Raw genomic sequence first — 14,274 nt, 5'->3', positions numbered from 1 at the left:
ATCTGAAGATCTCTGCCAGTAAATCCTAAAAAAATGGTTTGAATACTGTTGGCTGTTGATTCAGGATGACTAAGAATTTAAAATAATAAATTAAATGTAATCAAAATAAATTTAGCACCTTAAATTCCTAATTAAGAAATATCACTGCAGTTTGAAATTAAACAAATAGAAAGCTCTCTAGTGAAGTGCTGTGCTTTTAAGGAGGTGCCTTGAGTTAAAATAAATTTAGGAAGCTTTAAAAAAGTAAAATTCTTGGGTAGATACTACTCAGGGGAAATAGGTTGTTAGTGTCCAAATTAAATTTGACTCTTTAATGAACATAATACTCCTTTTTGTACTATGGCTCTATTGATACAACATAGCAAATGGAAGCTTCAGTTCTTAGTCTTAATCCTTGAATTTTAAAACCCAGGGATTTCTGATATATAATGACAAATCTTCCAACAGTATTTTCTCTCAGTCGTCGTCACACTTCTTCCCGTGACCTTTTCCCCTATACTTTCTTTTTTTTTAATTAAAAAATTTTTTTTAATTTTTTAATAGATCTTTATTGGAGTATAATTGCTTCACGATACTGTGTTAGTTTCCGTTGCACAACAAAGAGAATCAGCCATATGCATGACCTTATCTAAGCTCTCCTGCCTTTTATGTACAAATAAAGTTTATTAGTTGAATATATTGTTTTTATCTTTCCATATATCTGGTTTACTCATTTGTTAAAACATGCTTGTTAACTGTACCTCATTCTCATAATACACACTATTAGTGCCAGCAAGATGGGCTCAGAGTGAAAGTGGACGAGAACAGGCATCTCTGCTCTTGGGAAACCGACTCTAAACGTGAACTCTGATTCTTAGTGGCCATGTGCAAGGCATTTTGAGTTACAAGGATGAATAAACCATAGTTTTCTTGCCCTTATATGTCTTATGGTCTGTCTGAATAGATAGAAGAATAGATAAAAAAATAACCTGTGAGATTGCTGCAAATGGGATTGCATCTAAAAAAAATACCTCTTTTTTACTGCCCTTCACTAAATGAGGGCCCTACAGACCACCTGTCTGAGTATCGTTGCTTTTTCCTTTCATGTACCTAAAAAGATAGCACTGGATGGAAAATTTGAAGCATAAATTAGTACCTAACTCAGAGTAATATAAAATTCTTTCTAGAATTTGCAACTGTTTAGTCATTAGACTTCTTACAGTATACCCTTTTTTCAGCTAGAATCAGACCTTCAGATCTTTACCCCACTGTCCAAAAATAGAGAATTTGATGCTTCTGATAAGATTTACCCATTAGGATCAAACGAATGGATAACTATGAAATCTCATAGTCAAAAATGGATATAATCCTCCCTTTTGTGCTTATTATGTGTAAAGTGATCATGCCCATATATTTTGCATACCTTTTAAATTTTTAGTAAAATGCTTATAAAAATGTATAAATCAGGTCTCTTGTGATTACTTACACAGGTATGTGATCACATGCATAAATTTGATCTGTTTCTGAGAATGTTGGCTATGATTGTATATATAACTAAATAATTCCTAGCATATGGTGTATTTGAACAAGTATGAAAGAAAGTCACTGTTTTAATCTGTGTCCTGTTGCAAGAAATTTAGAGGTCATGTTTATAAACAGATATATCTTGTCTTTTGTGAACATAATATGATGTTGGGCTATTCCAGACCAAAGATCATACTCCTTAATTTACTGAAATAAATGCTGCCCAATTAAAAAAGAAAAATGTAACTGTACTTTCTTTTTGACAACTTCTGTTTATTGTTATATATACATATTGGCATGTATATGAACACTCTTAGCAGTGACTATTAAACTCTTTATGGAGCTTTATGATTACTCGCACTTGGAAGAAGTTCTGGCTTGGACCTTTGCCCTGTAAATATGCATTGCTGATCTTCTTTTTCTTTACGTGTCTGCTTTGAAGTGCCTGTGAGAGGGGAGGCATGTTTTACAGTACACTTTTCTTCCCAGAAACCCAAAAAGGTCATCCTCACAACAAAGTAGGGAGAATGGAATGGAGTTGAAATAGGGAGATGCGATTAGAACTTGAGGCAAGAGAGAGGATAGAGAGAGGTTGGAGATTGATGCTAATTGAGCCTAGGACAGTGAAGTGCTGATTCATGTAGTTCCTTTCCTATGGCTGGGGTTGACTTATGAGAAGTGTTTGTTTGTTTTGAAGTAGTAGGTAACGAATGCTCTTGAATAGCTAGTTATACAAAGCTGTGAACAATCCAGTACTGGGGTACAGCTGTAAGTATTGAATAAATGATAAACTTGACTTAAATTACAGAACCAAAAAGGAAGGACACTGTAGAGAGCTTTTGCACAGTGGTGGGTCCCTGTGGAGGGATTAAAGATGATCCCAAGGATTTGTGGTAAACTGGAAAAGCATTGGTATCATTTATCTGACTGGGAAACTTGTAAAGGATGTATAAGTTTGGAGGGAGAGATAATGAGTTTGGCTTTCATAATAAAGAATAAAATGTCAACAGAATACCAAACCTGATACTAGTAAATACCATATATTGAGCATCTACCATATATGGTAGATAGGCACTCTATTTGATGTTTTACATTTAATCCCCACAATCCCCACTCTCATCCTTATTTTACATATGAGGAAACTGAGTCAGAGAGAGGCTATGTAACAGGGCCAAGATTATGCAGCTGATAAGTGGCGAAACCAGGCTTTGATCTGACTCCAGAAATGGCTACCTTGAACCTGAGATGGAAGTGTGAAATGATATGAACCTTCCAAGAGGGAGTACAGAGCAGAGTGAAAGATGTGTTTAAAATGATCATACTGAAAGGAGAGGGAGTAGACCTCTTGAAAGCAAGGAAGAAAGATTTTTTTTTAAATGGTATTCACCAATAGTGTTAAAAATCCATAAAAAAGATCCATAATGATAAGGATTGAGGGGTGAGAAAATCCATTTCATTTAAGAATGCCATTTATTAATGACTTCTTTAAGTCAAATGATACATTAATGCCAAATTGCAAGAGGGTAAGGAGAGAGTAGATAGAGAAGATCTGGATTGTGTCATTTTTCTCTTTTGAGAGTTGTAGGAAGAGTAGATTTGATTAAATATTTTCTGGGTAGGAATACCCATATTTTCCCCTACTAAAAGGCATTCTTTGGATGTTTGTTATTAATATTCACAAATTTGTCTTTTGTTATAAGCCTTCATTTTTAGCAAGCAATATGCATTTTGGATTAATGATTCCATTTTTCTTTTTCAGATTAATTTTATTTTTTCACCAAAAAGCTGAATGATGATTTGGTTACTTTTTTTTAATCAAACTATTTTGAGAAGATGCTTGAGGAAAAGTCAATGAACCATTATCAATTTAACAGATTATTTATAGTTGCCATCTAAAACCATACAGTTATTTTCTACTAGACCAAAATAAACTTATTTTTTCAGGTTGTTGCCCACATTAAATAAAACAGATGTTTTTCTTTAATTTTTAGTTTTAGGTTTTACATGTTATTAGAGTTTTTAAAACTTAAAAAAGATGTCAACAATGAGAAACAGAATATATGGGATATTATTTACTTTGTCATCTTATTCCTCCTTATTTAAATAAAAATAAGATGTGGTTTCTTGCTTTTGTGTGCAAAATTCCTAGCGTTTGAAGAAGATTATAGCGAGGCTTGGGGTTTTTCATAAAGATTGTAAGAAGCTGGAAGTATTTCAGTATTAATTGATTATTTTATCATAATCTTTTTTTAAGTAATTGCACTGTCTGAAATTATGTGAATTTACTGCAGGTTATGAAGATTAATGAGATATCAATATTAAACTGGACTTCAGGTCAGGAACAAAGATAGTAGGAATCATTAATGGGGGAAAACATCTGCCTCTTCTTACAGAGGCACTCATGTAGAACCATTACTTCTGTGTGGTTTCCTCTCTTGACCGGGTTTTTGTTTCTGATCCAATTGACTGTAGAACAGTCTCTGGAACACGACAGAAGTCTCACCAAAATCATACTTCTTTGTACTATAATATTTTGTATTTCCAATTCTGCTAGTCTGTTGATATAGGAAAAACTACCCATGTTTCTGTTGTCTTGTTATCAGTAAAAGAAACAATGGCTCAGGTGTCAATTTCCAGTTGAGTCTGACTTCTTCAGGGAACCAGAAGAATCTGGGGCTTTTGCAGGCTTCCTGGTTGCCTTTATCCTCATCGTCCTAATCTGGATTTTTTTGTTTGTTTGTTTTTTAGTAAATGAGATAAGGGAATGGTCAAATTAGAACTAGCCCCACTACTAGCTCTGCATGCATTGTCTACATAGAAGACTTTACCTCATTTGTCCTTCTTATAGTGACTCAGTCCCGTCCCCCCCCCCCGACTCCACAGCCCCCCAGTCTAGAGGACGAGTTGGCTGGAGCACTAGATGGACTTTAAAGTCCCCTTTTCTGCCAATCATAAAACATAATTATTTCCTTCTTTAAGAGAACATTCTTGGGACTTCCCTGGTGGTCCCGTGGTTAAGACTCTGCTCCCAATGCAGGGGGCCCGGGTTCAATCCCTGATCCGGGAACTAGGTCCCACATGCCTGCACACCACAACTAAGACCCGGAGCAGTCAAATAAATAAATTAATAAATATTAAAAAAAGAGAGAGAGAGAGAGAACATTCTTTCTACATCTTCTTAAGATGAGTAATTTCATTAGTCTTTGATAAATGTCTCTGCCTAAGGGATTTAACTAGTTCTTTAATGTGACTTTAAAACTTCAGGAACCAAAAATGAGTGTGAATCATTTTTCTACACAGCCTGAAATATATATTCACTGGAAATATAAGAAAAAGAACTGATCAACAAATGCCCGTATAGTGGACACTTTTAAATAGTTAAGCATAACTCTTTATCAGTTGTTGAAATCAGTAACTGGAAAGTAGTACGTGGGGATCTATTTTTATATAAAAAGTAACCCACCCATGAAATACCACTAGAAGCTATAGTTCATATTCTGCAGTGCTTTTGAGCTTTACTATTTCTTTTTTTTAAATTTATTTTTATTTTATTTTTTTTTTGGCTGTGTTTGGTCTTTGTTGCTGTGCACGAGCTTTCTCTAGTTGCAGCAAGCAGGGGCTACTCTTTGTTGCAGCACGCGGGCTTCTCATTGTGGTGGCTTCTCGTTGCGGAGCACAGGCTCTAGGCGCACAGACTTCAGTAGTTGTGGCTCATGGGCTCAGTAGTTGTGGCTCACAGGCTCTAGAGTGCAGGCTCAGTAGTTGTGACGCACGGGCTTAGTTGCTCCATGGCATGTGGGATCTTCCTGGACCAGGACTCGAACTCGTGTCCCCTGCATTGGCAGGCAGAATCTTAACCACTGTGCCACCAGTGAAGCCCACTATTTCTTAATTTAAAGGTTTGTTTCCTATGTTAAAGCATTTTAATTAAAAAAATCAAATTAAAATTTTTTTCTACCTCCTGTACTTAAAGCACTGTGTTCTAGGCATGGTATTACAAAGTAAAATTCAACCAAATATTTGTTTAAGAAAAATCTATTGAGTGCCTGTGGGCCAAATCTGGCCCGCCACTTATTTTATGGAACATAGCCATACTCGTTCATTTACGTATTTTCTATGGATGCTTTTGCGCTAAAATGACAGAGTTAAGTAGTTGCAACAGAGACCGTATGACATACAAAGCCTAAAATACAGTGTTTATTTTGTGGCCCTTCCTAAACAGAAAAAGTTTGCTGACTTCTAATGCTGAGCAGCCCTAACTAGGAGAATACAGTGGAAACAGCATAGTGGCCTCAGTGGACCAACCATCTCAGTTTCTGTTTGTCTCTTTGCCCTTGGTGCTCTTGGAGTCTGAGGAATAGAATTAATAAAGTGTGGAACTTCCACTGAAAATTACTTTTCCCTTGAGCTGGGCTTGGGTAAATCTTTTGGCTGGCTAAGTAGGAAATTTTATATTGGTTACCTCGTTCATGATCAACTGTCAGAACGGAGAAGTGGACTTTGCTAGGAACTGGGCATACAGAGACACATACAATCTATTCACCCTGACTGTGTTCCATCACTGGCCTGAATAGCTCTCTTTTCATCCAAAATGAATACAGAGAAGAAAACAGTCTCCACTGAGACTATGAAAGATTACTTGAGTTCAAGAGAAGGACATTCGCACAAATATGAAGAGTTAAATTCTTTGGAAACAAAAAAACTTGAGATAGCTTCCTAATATAATTCAAGTGGCCATAAATGAGAAATTAAGTTAAGAAGCAATAGTAATAATCTCTGTTTCAAGTACCTCTTAACTTCCAGGCATTGTGCTATGCTAGGTGCTTTTTTTTTTTTTAATATAAATTATTTATTTATTTATTTGTTTTTGGCTGCGTTGGGCCTTTGTTGCTGTGAGCAGGGGGCTACTCTTCATTGAGGTGTGCGGGCTTCTTGTTGCAGAGCACAGGCTCTAGGTGTGCAGGCTTCAGTAGTTGTGGCTCGTGGGCTCTAGAGCGCAGGCTGAGTAGTTGTGGCACATGGGCTTAGTTGCTCCACGGCATGTGGGATCTTCCCGGACCAGGGATCGAACGCGTGTCCCCCTGCATTGGCAGGCGGATTCTTAACCACTGTGCCACCAGGGAAGTCCTATGCCAGGTGCTTTATTTTCATTACTCTTTAGATCCTCATAGCAACTATAAAAGTTAGAAAGAATTACCTTCCTTTAACATGAGGGAAACTGATGCTCAAATATAATAGGTTAATTTCCTGAAGGCCATACAGGTTAGTAGGTGGTAGAGCCAGGAAGTAAGCCTCATAGGCCCATCTTCTTTTTTTGTTTTTTAATCGATGAATAGTTGATTTACAATGTTGTGACCTTTTTTAAAAAAAAATTGAGGTAAAATTCACGTAATGTAAAACCAACCATTTTAAAGTGTACAATTCAGTAGCATTTAGTACATTCACAATATTGTACAATCACTACCTCTGTCAAGTTCCAAAACACTTTTATCACCCCAAAAGAAAACCCCATACCCATTAAGTACTCACTCCTTGTTTCTCCCTCTCTCTATCCCTGGCAAACACCAATCTGATTTTTCTATAGATTTACCTATTCTGGATATTTCATATAAATAGAATCATATACAATTTGTGACCATTTGAGTTTGACTTCTTTCACTTGGTGTAATGTTTTTGAGGTTCATCCATGTAGCCTGTATCATTACTTCATTCCTTTTTTTATGACTGAGTCATATTCTGTTGTATGGACATATCACATTTTGTTTATCCATTTATCTGTGGATGGACATTTGGGTTGTTTTCACCTTTTGATTATCGTGAATAGTGTTGCTGTGAACATTTGTGGTCAAGTTTTGTTTGAGTCCCCGTTTTCAGTTCTTTTGGGGTATACGGCAAGAAGTGGAAATACTAGCTAGGTATATGGTAATTCTGTGTTTAATTTTTTTGAGGAACCACAAAACTGTTTTCCTCAGTGACTGCAGCACTTTACATTCTTGCCAGCACTGTACAAAGGTTCCAATTTCTCCACATCCTCGCCAACACTTGTTTCCTTATTTTTTTTTATTGTAGCCATCCTAGTTGATGTAAAATGGTATCATTTTGTGGTTTTGATTTGCATGACACTAATGATTAGTGATGTTGGACATCTTTTCATGTGCTCTTGGCTATTTGTATGTCTTTGGAGAAATGTCTAGTCAAGTCCTTTGCCCATTTTTTGATTAGGTTATTTCAACCATTTGTTGAAAGGACTTCTTTCTCCATTGGATTGCCTCCGCTTCTTTATCAAAGATCAGCTGTGTTTGTGTTGAGTCTAGTTTGGGGTTCTGTGTTCTGTTTCATTGATCTGTGTGTCTATTCTTCACCAATATCATACTGTCTTGATTTACTGTAGCTTTGTAGTAAGTCTTAAAGTCAGGTAGTGTCAGTCCTCCAATTTTGTTGTTCTTTCTCAGTATTGTGTTGGCTATTCCAGGTCTTTTGCCTTTCTATTTTATCTTTTAAATCAGTTTGTTGATATCCACAAAATAGCTTGCTAGGATTGGGATCACATTGAATCTGTAGATCAAGTTGAGAATTGACATCTTAACAATATTGTGTGTTCTAATCAATGACCACAGAATATGTCTCCATTTGATTTTTCTCTCTTTGATTTCTTTCAACAAAGTTATTTAGTTTTTCACATACATATCTTACAATTGTTTTGTTAGCTTTATACCTAAGTACTTTTTTTCTTTTGGTGATAATATAAATGGTATTGTTTTTAATTTTTAAATTCCAGTTGTTCTTTGCTGGTATATAGGAAAGTGATTGACTTTTGTATGTTAGCTTTGTATCCTGTGACCTTGCTAGAATTGCGTATTAGTTCCAGTGTTTTTTGGGGGGTAAGTTCTTTGGGATTTTCTTCATAATCAGTCATGTCATCTGCGAACAAAATAGTTTTACTTCTTCTTTCCCAATCTGTATACCTTTTAATTCCTTTACCTGTCTTGTATTAGTTATGACTTCCAGTACAATGTTTAATACAGATGGTGAGAGAGGACATTCTTGTCTGGTTCCTGAGCTTAGTGGGAAGGCATGCAGTTTCTTACCATTAAATACGATGTTAACTGTAGGTTTCTTGTAGATGTTCTTTATCAAGTTGAGGAAGTTCTCTCTATTCTTAGATTGCTAAGAGTATTTATCACAAATGGGTATTGGGTTTTGTCAAATGCTTTTCTGTATCACTTGGTATGATCATGTGGTGTTTTTACTTTCATCTGTTGATTATGAATTGATTTTAGGATGTTGAACCAGCCTTGCATACCTGGGATAAATCCCATGTAGTCAAGATGTGTATTTCTTTTTATACATTGCTGGATTTGATTTGATAATATTGGTTGAGGATTTCTACATCTGTGTTCATGTAGTTTGCCTTTCTTTAATGTCTTTATCTAGTTTTGGTATTGGTAATACCATACATAATGTGTCCTCATAGAGTAAGCTTTGAAGTGTTTCTCTACTTCTGTTTTCTGGAAGAGATTGTAGAGAATTTCTTCCTTAAATGTTTCGTAGAATTCACCAGTGAAACCATCTAGGTATGGGACTTTCTTTCTGGGAAGTTTAATTATTGTTTGAGTTTCTTCCATAGATAAAGGCCTATTCAGATTATCTATTATTCCTTGTGTAAATTTTGATAGTTTGTATCTTTTAAGGAATTGGTCCACTTATCTAAGTTATAAAATGTGTAGGCATAGATTTGTTCATAATATTCATTTATTATCCTTTTAATGTCCACGTGATTGGTAATGATGATACTTCTTTCATTTCTGATATTAATAATTTGTGTCTTCGCTCATTTTTTTCTTGGTTATCCTGGCTAGAGGTTTATCAATTTTATCAGTCTTTGCAAAGAACCATCTTTTGTTCCCATTGATTTTTTTCACTACTGAGTTCCTGTTTTCAATTTCATTGATTACTGCTATAGTTTTTATTGTTTTATCCTTTTATCTATTTGCTTTAGTCTTAAGTTGTCCTTCTTTGCCTTATATCCTAAGGTAGAAGCTTAGGTTATTGATTTTAAGTCTGTTTTCTTTTCTAATATATGCATTCAGTGCTATAAGCTTTTCTCTAAGCCCTGCTTTTGCTGCATCATACAAATTTTGATTTGTATTTTCATTTTCATTTAGTTCAAAATATTTTAAAAGTCCTCTTTAGATTTCCTCTTTGACCTATGTATTATTTAGAAATGTGTTGTTTAATGGCTAAATATTTTGAGATTTTTCCATTTATCTTTTTGTTATTGTTTTCTAGTTTAATTCCATTGTGGTGTGAGAAAATACTTTGTATGATTTTTATTCTTTAAAATTTGCTGATTTGTGTTTTGTGGTACAGAATTTGGTCTATCTCGATGAATATTCCATGTGAGCTTGAGAACATGTATTCTGCTGCTGTTGGATGAAGTATTATGTAAATGGCAGGTAGATTTAGTTGCTTGATAGTGCTATTCAATTCACCTATCTTTATTCTCTTTTTTTTTTTTGCCTACTGAAAGGGGGTGTTGAAGTCTCCAACTGTAATAGTGGATTTGTCTATTTCTCTTTGCAGGTCTGTTGCCTCATATATTTTGTTTTGTTTTTTTGTTCAATATTTTTATTTAATTTTTTAACAGACAATTTACATACCTCCCCCACCCCTTCCGTTAAGTTAGTGTGACAATTTTCCATAATAAACTGCTTAAAGAGAAGCTTTGGTCAAGAATGGAATGAAATAGCAAAAGAAAAAAACAAAAAAAAACACCCCAAATCACTGCTGCTTTTAAAAAACCAACACTTTCACCAATTACACTCAAACAAAACACAGAACAAGGTTTGCGCCTTATGCGTCTTCAGTGTTTCCTGGAGGCTGGCTCTCCTCCCCATCATGCGAATGGTGGAGTTGCTTGGTGCAGCCTATCTGTCCTCATGCTGGATCTGGGAGGCTCGCTCAGCTTCACATTATCCAAAGGCCCTGGATAGAAGACTCTAAGGTCTTGAAATCCCAAATGGTCATGGCTCCGTCAATGCCAGTAGTGCAAAATTTGCGACAATCTTGATTGTCCACCTCATAAATAGACACTTGAGTGATGCTGTTCTGGTGCAGCGTCTCCAGGGCTGTGTTTCGGTCCTTGGTCATGGCCCACTTGTCCGTGTTGTGGAAGTGCTCCATGGCCGACATGTTGCGCTGGATGCTCTCTTTCGGGAGGTCTAGCTTGGAGACGAAGGTCAAGCAGCCACGGTCGTCGTAGTTAAAGAGCATGGGGCAGCAGTCATGGCCAGCAGCCACAACGCTGTTCTCTGAGCCGAACGACACACTCAGGAGGGGCAGGAACTCTGTCTTCAGAGTTGAGACCTGCACGCTTTTTGAGGCATCAACAACAGACACGGTGCCGTCGTGGCTGACCCAGGCCAGGCGGCTCCCGCTGGCAAAGAAGCTGACCCCATTCACCCAGCCGCCAGTGCCACTGCCACCAAACTCTGACATCAGCTGACCAAAAGGCATCTTGCTGCCCCAGGGTGTACTGGCGACCGTGGAGCGAATGGGTTTTTTTATGTGCTTGCTTACCCACCAGTCATTTTCTGACTCGAAGTAACAAACAGAAATGAGTTGTGCTCTGCTGCCTGCAGCAAATTTGTTCTCTCGCGGGGACCACTTGACAAAAGCGGCTGCGCAGTTAATTCTCAGGATCACCAGGGTCGGCTTCCAAACTCCACCTTTCTGACCCCAGACGTAGGCATTGTGGTCAGCCCTACAAGTGACAATGCGGTCACTCTTGGGAGCCCAGTCGATACCTGTGATGTGTCCGTTGTCCTCCTTGAACTCATGAGCTTTCACCCACTGGCTCCCGTTCTTATAGATGTGGACTTCATGGTTACTGGGGCTAAGGGCAATCTGGGTACGATCCCTGTTCCAGGCATGGCACGTGATTAGCTCTAGTAAAAATTGGTGCAGGGACATTATTCTTAGTGTTTTCGAAGGATAGACAGCTGGGAGTCAGGGCCATCCAGACGGGCTCGGAGCGTTGAATTCACAGACTCTGGTCAATGGACACCAACAGGCTCTGGCGGACGCGGGTGGAGGACCGAGGCCCAGAGGGAGCCCCTTGTATATTTTGATGCTGTCTTGTGTGGTGCATACATATTAAGGATTGTTATGCCTTCTTGGAGAATGTATCATTTTCTAATGCCCCTCTTTATCCCTGATGATTTTTCTCGTTCTGAAGTCTACTTTGTCTAAAACTGATATAGCTATTCCAGCTTTCTTTTGATTAATATTAACATGGTATATCTTTCTTTATCCCTTTGCTTTGAACCTAGATGTATCTTTATATTTAATGTGAGTTTTTAAAATCTACTCTGACAATCTCTTTTAGTTGGTATATTTAGGCCATTCACATTTAAAGTGAGTATCAATATACTTGGATTAATATGAACCATGTTTGTAACTTTTCTATTTGTTATACTTCTTTTTTTTAAACAATAACAGGTCCCCTTTTTCTTCCTTCCCTGATTTCAGTTGACCATTTGTATGATTCTGTTTTCTCTCCTGTCTTAGCATATCCATTATATTTCTTTTAAAAAGGGTTTTTAGTTGTTGCTCTGGAGTTTACAGTGTATATTTACAACTTATCATCTAAGTCCACTACCGGATAACTCTACTCTGCTTCTGAGATAGTACAGGTACCTTTCATTTTACTTATCCATTTGCTATAATTAGCAAATACGCTATTACTGTTATTACTTAGAACAGTTATCTATTAAGAATAGGAAAAATAGATTTTATTTTACCTTCATTTATTCCTTCTCCAATGCTCTTTCTTTCTTTGTGTAGACCTGACTTTCTGGCCTATGTCATTTTCTTTCTCTGAAGAACTTTTTAAAACAGTTTTTACTAGGCAAGCCTACTGGTGACAAATTCCCTCAGTTTTTGTTTATCTGAGAAAGTTTTTATTTCTCCTTCACTTTTGAAGGATAATTTCACTGAATACCTTCTAGGTTGGTGTTTTTTTTCCTTTCAACACTAAATATTTCACTTCATGGCTTCTGACAGGAAGTCAAATGTACTTCTTATCCTTGTTCTCTATAAGTAAGGTGTTTTTTTCCCCTCTGGCTTCTTTCATGATTTTCTCTTTGTGTTCGGTTTTCTGTAGTTGGAATACGATATGTTTAGGTGTAGAGTTTTTGGGTATTTATCTTGCTTGGTGTGCTCTGAGCTTCCTGGATGTGTGATTTGGTGTCTGTCATTAATTTTGGAGGATTCTCAGCCATTATTCCTTCAAATATTTTTTCTCTTTTGTCTCATTATTCTTCTGGTATTCCAGTGACACCTTTTGTAATTGTCCCATAGTTCTTGGATATTCTTTTCTCCTTTTTAAAATTCTTTTTTCTGTTTGCATTTTAGTTTGGGAAGTTTCTCTTGACATATCTTTAAGTTCACTGATTCTTTCCTTGGCCATGTCCAGTCTACTGATGAGCCCATTAAAGGTATTATTCATTTTTGTTATGGTGTTTTTTGTTTGTTTGTTTTGTTTTGCGGTACGCGGGCCTCTCACTGTTGTGGCCTCTCTCGTTGCGGAGCACAGGCTCCGGACGCACAGGCTCAGCGGCCATGGCTCACGGGCCCAGCCGTTCCGTGGCATGTGGGATCTTCCCGGACCGGGGCACGAACCCGTGTTCTCTGTATCAGCAGGTGGACTCTCAACCACTGCGCCACCAGGGAAGCCCTGTTATGGTGTTTTTGAGTTTTAGCATTTCCTTTTAATTCTTCCTTAGAGTTGTATATACTTACATTACCTGTCTGTTCTTGCATGTTGTCTACCTTTTCCATTAGAGTGCTTACCATAGTAATCATAGTTGTTTTAAATTCCCTGTCTGAAATTATCACTGGTAATCCCCAAACCTGTGCCATATCTGAGTCTTGTTCTGATGCTTGCTTAATCTCCTCACACTCTGTTTTCCCTTGCCTTTTAGCATACTTTTTAGTGTTTTTTAAAAGCCAGGTAGGATATATTGGATAATAGAAATGGAGGTAAATAGGCCTGTAGTATAAGGTTTCATGTTAATTTGGCTAGGAGCTAGGCTGTGTTTAATGTTTGTTGTAGGTGTAGATGCCAGAGGCTTCTGTTTCCTCTAGTGTCTTTATTTTTAAAATTTTCTCCCCCATTATCTTTGGGTTTCCCTAAGAAGTCCTTTTTAAGTAGAGTCTGTTTCTTGCAACTCTTTCCGTTGTAATCCACTGTTACTGGATTACTGTGGAACCTTGGTGATGTGGTGGTAGAGTGTGGGGAAGGGCAAGTGTTTTATAATCTTAGGACCAAGTCTTAGTCTTTTGGTGGGCCTGAGCCCTGGACTGCAACCTTCAGAAGTATTTCTTAGCCTTCCCCCAACCCCTGCTTCCTTTAGGTGAAACAAGTCTAGAGAAGTCTGTGTTGGCTAATTTCCCCCTCCCAGGACAGTATAGAAGGCTCTGGTATATTTTCCCTTGGAGTGTTGGCCTTTGCTATGGAGAACCTTCTGGGTTTATTTCAAAACTGTTACTTTTTCCCATGGGTGTATTTCAAAATCGTCACTTTTCTCTTCCTCTTACCCAAAAGGGGAGGAGATTGTTCTTGTATCTTCACAGTCAGAACCTGGTGAGGTTCCTGGAGGTAAAGCCATGAGAGTATAGAGGCTCTCCTAAGATCGGACCCCCAGGAGTTCTTACTCACAAGCCTTTGTCAAAATTACGATTTAAGTTTTCTTACTAGTGTATTAACTC

General features: G+C 37.4%; 1 protein-coding gene and 1 pseudogene across 3 annotated transcripts in view; one reads left to right on the top strand and one right to left on the bottom strand.

The window, feature by feature from the left end:
* Positions 1-14,274, top strand: part of CDKL5 (cyclin dependent kinase like 5) — a 182,815-nt gene that overhangs the window by 61,121 nt on the left and 107,420 nt on the right. The gene's annotated exons all lie outside the window — the stretch shown is intronic.
* LOC137217585 (actin-related protein 2/3 complex subunit 1A pseudogene) lies at positions 10,128-11,595 on the bottom strand (annotated as a pseudogene).

Source organism: Pseudorca crassidens, chromosome X, assembly GCF_039906515.1.
Source record: "Pseudorca crassidens isolate mPseCra1 chromosome X, mPseCra1.hap1, whole genome shotgun sequence".
Lineage (NCBI taxonomy): Eukaryota > Metazoa > Chordata > Mammalia > Artiodactyla > Delphinidae > Pseudorca > Pseudorca crassidens.
The sequence above is the reverse complement of the archived record's forward strand: the minus strand, read 5'-3'. Positions and strand labels throughout refer to the sequence as shown.